The following is a 9,072-nucleotide window of genomic DNA, read 5'->3' on the forward strand; positions in this document are numbered from 1 at the left end:
TGTAGATCTGTTTTTTTCTGGTCAATTCTATGCCCAGGATGAGTGCTTCATAGGCGAGTAGGATTAGTGCATTGACCCGGTGGTAGTCTACTGGTTGGTCTAAAACTTGGTCTAAAAACAGATCTACAAACCATCCGTAATATGGTTGATGTTAACTAACTATTAACTAACATAGTCTTAACTACTGGTAGATTAAGTTAGTTAAGTAATAGCTATTCCAACATTAGGCTACTTGATGATTTTTCATGATGAATTCATGATTAACGGATGTATTAGTTAATCAGGAATAAAGTGTTAAAGTGCATTACTTTGTAGTCTACCTTATAGTAAAGTGTTACCGGTTACCGCATTGGTTATATTGTTGTTAATGTACTGGCATATTATCTTGCTTATTATAGCCTAGTGATGTGTATTACATGTTGCTTGTGAGTGAACATATTCAATCAGGTGTCACACCTAATTCTGGGCCCAGGGTACAATTATTCACTGTGGGGCCCCCATGAAATTTCTTCATGAGGGAGGGTGTTTAACCCATTTAGACTGGGAACGCATTATTACGCATTATTGTGTGCTTTAACTATTGAAAAATAGCAGAAAAATAGCAGATATAGCAGATATATCCGAGCTTGTAGATATGCTATTTTTGAAAAATCTTGAAAGTCTTTGAATATTTCAAATCCTTCTATGTTTCTATGTCAGTGGTGCTCAACAGCTCAAATTTAACCTTTTCATGTGAAGGACCCCCAAAATGATATGTAGGCCTATTTGTCCACGGACCCCCATCTCAAAATATTTAGTTCCAGGGATCCCCCATAGAAGCAAAATTTGAGTTACAAAATGTTTGCTTAAAAAATGCATACATAGGCCTATATTCACACATTTTCACGACTTTTTAAAAATAGCAGATCTACAAGCTCGCAGCGCGGCACCAAGAGCCGCGCTGTGAGCTTGTAGATCTGCTATTTTTCAATAGCTGAAGTATAAAATAATTAAGGCCCCTCCACCTCGGGGCCTAGTAACTCAGTCCGATGTCTGTGTATCAGCAAGCACCCAAGCAGGGAGCAGTACGAATTGCTTCCACTAGATGGTAGTCATGTAACACAAAGCTTTCATCATAAAAATGATTTCCCCAAAACCTTTTGGTGAAAAAACAAAACAAAACAAAAAAAAAAACACAAAGGTGGTGTAAATGATGATGATGATGCACAATAAAAGTTAAAGCTCTTCTGAACATTGCTATAGAGCAGTGGTTCTCAACCTGTGGGTTGGGACCCCCAGGGGGGTCCTCAAATTATTTTGGGGGGTCCCCAGATGATTAACTTAATGTGCAACATTGTTTTCTCACTCAACAGTAAAAAAAAAAAAAAAAAAAACAGCATAAAGTTTAAGTGGGTGAAGGGTATTTGCACATTTCTAAAGTGACAATTTAAGGACTTTTTAATACACCTAAAATGACAAATTAAACATTGGCCAAATTGTCAAATATAGAGGCAGAAATTGTGAAAATAGCCGATCTACATGCTCACAACGCCTCGCGTTGGGAGGCGTTGTGAGCATTAGATCTGATCTACAATAGAACCGTGTTTCTAATGTAATGCCTCAACTCTTAGTGCTCGTCAGGATGGGGGGTCCCCCAGTTCAAATATGATTATTTTGGGGGTCGTGGCCTGAAAAGGCTGAGAACCACTGCTATAGAGCAGTGGTTCTCAGCCTTTTTGGAGGGTCAGTGCCCCCATATCCAATATCCAGCTGGTCCCCCACACCCAGCTCAAGTTTAGCTTACGTTTATGCTCTGGTTTGTTTATTATTCTGTTGCTTCTGATTTTGAAACATCAAATAGATTTACTTTAAACGGGCCTGTTGGTTATTGGCCTACCTCCCAGGTAATGAACAAACAAAAACTGAACGCACTCTGCAAATGGCAAATAAAGTCTAAACTCTATTCTAACTGTTGATAAATAGAATTATAAGTAGAATTGTATATTGAAATAGACCAGGGACACCATTGTATTACTATTTACTGTTGAATAAATATCGGATGAAGGTAATTTAGAGCAAAAGGTTGTAGCCTAATAAACTACTGTTGTGATGACAGTGTGTAAGACTTCCATTCTTTCTATTGTTACACTGGTTGCCTGCTCTTACACACCTGTCAGTATATGTGCAAAAGGACTTTTCTCTTACAAACAGATACACTCATGAATTGTAACTCCAAACTCTAATTGAGTCTCCTTATTGATCGACAAACAGCAATAAAAAGGCAATCATTTGGTGCAGGTACAGATAGAACCTAACAAGAATTCTTCTTAAGCATTATTAACCGTTACACTGCAAAATTCAGAAAAGCGTTGAGGTGATCTGCTGTCCAGGAACCCAAAACTAACCAGTCACAATATCACCCTCTCCTTTTCTCTCTCCAATAGCTCTCTCCTGGGGTCTTCAATGTTTTCAGGCCAAGGACCCCTTAGTTGAGAGAGATGAAGCAGAAGCACAACCTTTTCATAGATTCCTTATAGTTTCTTTGTCACAATCGTCAGTGTATTTTGGATTCATGTCAATTTGTGTTTTCAGATATTTTGGACAAAATCTGTAAGAGTAGTGCACAGAAATGTGTTTTGCGAACATCGGCCACTAGGTGGCGCTAGAAAAGGCCCATTTGAAAAATTTAGGGCAGAGGTTCTAGATTGGCATCCAGGGAATGTGTGTGCTCACTTTGGCAGCGACCGGGCCAACGGCGACTGAGATTAGGTGCTCACAAACTGCGAGGACGCACGGACGGACGGACGCACGCACGCACGGACGGACGGACACACGGATGGACGGAGGGGAAAACATACTCTCCCCCATGCCTTCGGCTGGTGGAGACAACTAAACACTAATGGCCATGGATTCATAAACTGTGCTTGACTTGACTGCTATTCTAGATTATTAAAAGAAGTCTACAGTACATCCAGTTCTCATCCAACTAATGTTATTAAAGAATCAATGACCCCAAAATGAGGCTTAACAATTTCAAAACTATAAAGTAAGGTGTTAACAAAGCATCTATTAAGATGACAATTAAAAACAAAACAAATGCGCCTGCTGGCGTACTGGTCCAGGCGCATACCACTTGGGCATTGCCACATAGGCATGGGTGCCTGGCGGTGTCGCCGGTTCGATTCCCGATCCGGACGACCTTTGCCGCATGTCGCTCCCCATCTCTCCCCCCATTTCAGTCAGTCTACTGTCCTATCCAATAAAAGCCAAAAACAAATCTTTAAAAAATGGTCTGTGCTGGTGCAGCGGTCCAGGCACCTAGACTCAGTGTGGCCTGACAGCGTTGGCATGGGTTCGAGTCCAATCCCTACGGCCTTTGCTGCATGCCGCTCGCCATCTCTCTGCCCCATTTCCTATCAGCCTGCTGTCTATCCCCATCAATAAAGGCATAAATACCACAGGCAAAAAAGTCATATTACTTATTCAATGCTATGCCATGCATTATCAATCATGAAATCGTAATAGAATTAGGTGAAAGCTGTTGTGCATTAACTGACAGAGCAGTTGAGCTTCTTCAGGAAAATGATTTGCATCGAGAGGAAACTTGAAGGGCACACTTCAGTGCTCAGGGAGAGTTTATAGGTCTGCAAGTTGAACCCTTCATGACTGAAGCTTGACCAAAAACTCACAAAACCATGTCTTTGACCATCATCTTCTTCTTGACATGTGCTGTCTGCATTCAAGGTAAGATTTACACATTCTATTTATTGATCTATTCTAAAATCTAAATGATTATCACATAATCCCATCATCTACAAGTTAATACTGACAAGTGAGGATTAATTTAAGACCAGAACGTGTCATACACAATTACTTCAACCCGATTTCTTTAATAATATATCGTCGTTGTCGGGTGAAAAGCTTGTAGGCCTATGTACAAAACCGTTTTGCATTATCATTTTAAAAATGATTTAAACTAGTGAAAACAGCCGATCTACAAGCACACAAGTTGTGTGCTTGTAGATCTGCTGTTTTCACTACTTTTATGCAATGGCCTTGTGTGATGAAGCAGGGCTTTGCTTTACGAAAGAACGTACAAATTTGAAACTTGGAGATACGAGGTTTACACCCGACACCGACGATATATTATATTTTATATAATTTAAAATATAACATAGGCTTAGTATGAATACAAAGTATATATATATATATATATATATATATATATATATATATATATATATATATTTTTTTTTTTTTTTACAATGTAGGTTCGACTAGAAGATAAGAACACATTTCAAGTTGTTTAATGTTTAATTATATATTTTATCTGTTTGTTTGTGTTTGCTTGCAGAAACATGGAGCCAGTACACAGTGACTCAGACTCCTTCAGTGAAATCTGTTAGTGTAGGAGACTCAGTGAGTCTATCATGCAGACTGAGTAGGTTGTCTGGTTATAAGCCCCCTTATTTGTCCTGGTACCAACAGAAGCCTGGAGAAGCTCCTAAACTCCTCATTTATCGAGTTATTACTCTTCAGTCAGGAACTCCATCCAGGTTCAGTGGTAGTGGATCTGGGACTGACTACACCCTGACCATCAGTGGAGTCCAGGCTGAGGATAAAGGTGTTTACTACTGTATGATTTATGACTATATCAACAGCATGAGCTCGTTCACACAGTGATACAGAGTCGTACAAAAACCTCCCTCAATAAAAGGGGAAGTGACAGGAGCAACTCAATGGGACCTCTCATAATCTTTATGATAAAAGATTACTGTATGAATATAATATGCAGAACTCTAAGGAGTCATAATCATGAGAACAAAAATAAAGGTAAGAATGTACATGATAATAATGAGTTTTGATTAAATTTTCTGAAGTTACTTGGACAACATACTGTAGGCAATAGGCATATATGAGAAAAGTATTCGTAGATAGCCCACAGAATATTTTTCATTTCAGAAAGTAGCCTACATTTAGAGGGGAAACATATCAACACGTTTGTTATTGATATTAAATGAAACTTTTTGAAGAGCACATCTAACTGGTAAAACAAGTAGATTGAAGAGGTTTCACTGGTTTTATTTTTGAAGGAGAGCTCTTAAGGAAAGATGTCTGAAATCTTGGAATGGGATCTTTACTGGATCTACCAAAACTACTGTACTCACTACAAGGACAATAAAAAATGTTTCATAGCTTAGCCAAGGCATAAAACCTTAAAAGAATTTGGTGATAGCTTTTGTGCATCTGGAACTAGGCGTACAAAGCAATGGACAGATGCATGGATTTCCCAAATATGACAGATTAAAATAATATATCATCATGGTGTGCATCTCAGAAGAATGAAGTGTCTTGGCACATGGACTCATAATATACTCATAACACATAATAGGTTATAAGCTATATTATGGTAGCTACCGGTATAATTGTGGAATGGTTTGGTTTCATAGTGTTGAATGCTCTAAGCTCATATCCTACTGTACAGCGTCCATAAATAAAACTGTTGTCTTTGTGGTTTAATTCTCCACAGTAACACCTACATAAGTCAGAGATGGTTCAGGGGAAAACTATTACTCCAGTTAAATCTGTTCCAAAGTTAGCAAATATTGTTTTCATATCCACATTTTGAAGCATCTTTGTACAAGCAATATAATAAGAAGTTAATTTCAATACAAGTATATGAATGTGTGTCATATATGTATTTGGTATGGTAAAAGTAGTACAGAGATACATAATAAATGTTGATGAATTGATGAACTAAGAAACAGGATTTGTCAACCTTGTCTGGTGGTGGTGTTTTGCTAGGAATAACAATGTAGCCTAATGTGCATACATGGAATGTAAAGTGAATTGATGTTACATACATACGTAGCCTACGCACGTATGTATGTACAGATATACAGACAGACAGACTTTGTGTGTGAAAACAGAGCTATATTGTTTTAAATACTTTAACATTAAACTTGTATGTTTATGCTTAAATAGTAGTTTGATTTAAAAATAATCTGCCAAAAACAGATTTTAGAAGGCTAATATTGGTGCAGAATTAGTTGAGCATTACATCATTATACCTCAAATCATATGAATTGTTTTCTCAAAAATACTAAAGACAGGGTTAATAGCAGTTACCGTAGGTTTTGTCAGGAAAATGATTTGCATAGAGGAGACTTTATGTTAGAAGGACACACTTCAGTGCTCAGGGAGAGTTTATAGGTCTGCAAGTTGAACCCTTCATGACTGAAGCTTGACAAAGACTCCCAAAACCATGTCTTTGACCATCATCTTCATCTTGACATGTGCTGTCTGCATTCAAGGTAAGATTTACACATTATATTTAATGATCTATTTTAAAATGTAAATGATCATTACATAATTTCACAATATAGGCCTACACGTAATAGATCAGTGATTGACATGTGAGGATCAATATAAGACCAGAACTTGTCAAACTAAATTACTTTAAGCTGATTCCTTTATTAATCTTTTATTTTATCTAACCAGGATAACATAATTTAAAATGTAGGTTCAGCTACAAGAAGATATGTCTGCAATGTCTGATTATATATTTTTGTTTGTCTTTTTGTTTGCAGAAACATGGAGCCAGGTCACCGTGACTCAGACTCCTTCAGTGAAATCTGTTAATGTAGGAGACTCAGTGAGTCTATCATGCAGACTGAGTAGGACACCTAATCCTAGTGGTTGCGGCATTCCTTGTTTATCCTGGTACCAACAGAAGTCTGGAGATGCTCCTAAATTCATCATTGATCGACAAATGACTCTTCAGTCAGGAACTCCATCCAGGTTCAGTGCTAGTGGATCTGGGACTGACTACACCCTGACCATCAGTGGAGTCCAGGCTGAGGATAAAGGTGTTTACTACTGTATGATTCAAGACTATATCAACAGCTTGTGGTCGTTCACACAGTGATACAGAGTCGTACAAAAACCTCCCTCAGTAAAAGGGGAAGTGACAGGAGCAACTCAATGTGACCTCTCAGAATCACTATGATAAAATATTATACCGTATGAATATAATATGCAGAACTCAAAGGAGTCATAATTATGAGAACTGAATATAAACAGAGGTAAGAATTGTTATGATCTTGGATAATGTGTTTTGATTATTATTATTTTTTCAAGTTATACTTGGAAGAGAGCTTACTGTATTAATCTGAACGAGTAAAACATTCATACACACCGGTAGTATAGGCCTGGTTTTCAGTACACAAGTATTTAGCAAAATTATGAAAAGACTAGCAAGTAAGATTTTCACAATGCATCTTTATTATTATGACAATAAAAAAGAATGCAAAAAAAAAAAAAAACAATTCAATCAAAGGCCAAGGCTGTGTCACACATCAATCATGAAACCTTCATAAAATGAAGTGATAGCTTTTGTGGATCTGGAACTATGTGATTGCTCAGCGTCCATAAATACAACTGTTGTCTTTGTGGTTGAATTCTCCCCAGTAACACCTACATACTGTAAGCCAGAGGTGGTTCAACTATTACTCAAATTATATCCAAAGTTAGCAAACATTGTTTTCATATCCACATTTTGAAGCATCTTTGAGTCAACTAATATTCACAATACAAGCAATAGTTAATTTTAATATGAATACTTGAATGTGTGTTGTATTGTATCTACTGTGTATATGGTAAAAGTAGTAGGCTACATAATAAAACTTAAATTTGATTAACTCTGAAAAGATTAGTCAATGTTGTCTGCTCAGAGGTGTTTCTCAAGGAATAAACTCTCTCTCTCTCTCTGTGTGTGTGTGTGTGTGTGTGTGTGTGTGTGTGTGTGTGTGTGTGTGTGTGTGCGTGCGTGCGTGCGTGCGTGCGTGCGTGCGTGCGTGCGTGCGTGCGTGCGTGCGTGCGTGCGTGCGTGCGTGCGTGCGTGCGTGTGTGTGTGTGTGTGCGTGCATGCTTTGTGTACTTGTGTTGGGAGGAATTATATTAATGCACTGACATCATGCTCTTTGTGAGGCCCACAGACCCGAGTTCAAATCTGACTCTTCTCCCTCTCTCTCTGCCTTTAGTTTCCTATAAGAAATACATAATAAAGAAAATAGAGTTAGTAGTCACATTAAACCTGCATTTTTCGGCTTCACTTGTGATCTGTCTAATTAAAAGCAACAAGGTTTTACTTTAATTTAACATTTAGCCAATCACAGTTTTTGGTAGGCTAATGTTGGCACAGTATTAGTTGACTATACCTCACATATACGGTAAATAGTTTTCTCAAAGATCAGTACTAAAGACAGAGGTAATAGCAGTTGAGTTTTGTCAGGAAAAGGATTTGCATAGAGAGGAGACTTTATGTTAGAAGGACACACTTCAGTGATCAGGGAGAGTTTATAGGTCTGCAAGTTGAACCCTTCGTGACTGAAGTTTGACAAAGACTCCCAAAACCATGTCTTTGACCATCATCTTCATCTTGACATGTGCTGTCTGCATTCAAGGTAAGATTTAGGCCTACACATTCTATTTATTAAACTATTCTAATATAATATAATATAATATAATATAATATAATATAATATAATATAATATACAAAGTATCATCACATAATCCCATCAGTACATGTTAATACTGTTTAGATCAGTGACAGACAAGTGAGGATCAATTTAAGACCAGCGCTTGTCAAACACAATTATTAATCTATTTTTATTTTATTTTATACTCTCTATCTAAGGAGGATAACATATGGAAATGTAGGATATATGAAGACATTTCAATGTCTGATTGCATGATCTGTTTATTTGTTTATTTGTTTGCAGAAACATGGAGCCAGGTCACTGTGACTCAGACTCCTTCAGTGAAATCTGTTAATGTAGGAGACTCAGTGAGTCTATCATGCAGACTGAGTAGGACGCCTAATTCTAGATACTGCAACCCTCCTTGTTTATCCTGGTACCAACAGAAGTCTGGAGAAGCTCCTAAACTCCTCATATATAACACAAAGACTCTTCAGTCAGGAACTCCATCCAGGTTCAGTGGTAGTGGATCTGGGACTGACTACACCCTGACCATCAGTGGAGTCCAGGCTGAGGATAAAGGTGTTTTCTACTGTATGATTCATGACTATA

The sequence above is a fragment of the Nannobrachium achirus genome (genome assembly GCF_963921795.1).
Source record: "Nannobrachium achirus genome assembly, chromosome: 3".
NCBI lineage: Eukaryota > Metazoa > Chordata > Actinopteri > Myctophiformes > Myctophidae > Nannobrachium > Nannobrachium achirus.